This window comes from Penaeus monodon, chromosome 30 (assembly GCF_015228065.2).
Source record: "Penaeus monodon isolate SGIC_2016 chromosome 30, NSTDA_Pmon_1, whole genome shotgun sequence".
Taxonomy (NCBI): Eukaryota; Metazoa; Arthropoda; class Malacostraca; order Decapoda; family Penaeidae; genus Penaeus; species Penaeus monodon.
In genome coordinates this window covers 5,344,719-5,345,599 of record NC_051415.1, presented here as the reverse complement: position 1 = coordinate 5,345,599, position 881 = coordinate 5,344,719, and the positions used below count along the sequence as shown (strand labels likewise).

General features: G+C 38.5%; 1 protein-coding gene across 4 annotated transcripts in view; it reads right to left on the bottom strand.

Annotated features, from left to right (window-relative positions):
- Window positions 1–881, bottom strand: part of LOC119592488 (nuclear transcription factor Y subunit B-4-like) — an 8,853-nt gene that overhangs the window by 7,462 nt on the left and 510 nt on the right. The window lies entirely within an intron of this gene.

The window sequence follows — 881 nt, the reverse complement described above, 5'->3', positions numbered from 1 at the left end:
GGCAACAAGTAAGCCTATTATACAAATAGGAAAAATCAGAAAAGCAAATTGTGAAATGATGGATCGTCCATGGATAAATACATCAACTGATTCTGAAATCTGAAATTAATCTGTATATTTTGTTAAACAAAATATATGAACTACATTATACTAGTCAAAATTGATATAACATGAAACTTATCTAGATCATTTATAAAAGCAATAAAAAAATGTATATCAAAACTTTAGAAATAACAAGTTTTAATATCGAGATTTTTTTTTCAATATAAATACTAGAAATTATAGATTTCTAGTTGCTAGTACATATGCAATGTTCACCTAATCAATTTTTTTTTTCACTGGCTTCACAAGGACTTCAATACAATCTTAAATTAAATTAATTGTAGAAATTACATAAACACATACACAGAGTTTATTCATCTGGCCCATCTTTAACTTCTGCACTCATTAAGTGCCATGTTTTCACTCAAATTCTGCCATGTTTTCACTCAAATTCTAACTCAAAATCAATTCAAAACTGGCCACAAGCATTGCATAACCCCATCTTCTCGTTCATATTTACCTAAGGTACGTGCTGGAAGGCAAACGAGGCATCAGATACCATAAATATTCCTTGCTTGAACACCCTGCCTTTGTCTTGGCAGGATGAGCAACTATTTCCTTGCAACGGGACGCAGCCATCCTCGCCCCGGACTCGCGTTTAATTGGCCTTTTCGAACGTTATCCGTGCCGGGATCCTCGCCCTAGGCCTATATCACCTTCGCGAGCCCCTTCAGAGAGCCAGGGAGCCTCCAGCGTGTCCTCGGAGGGGGGGGGGGAGGTGTCCAGCCCAGGAGGCATGGCACCGTCCTCATGCCACAAGGACTAATTTTAGGACACGG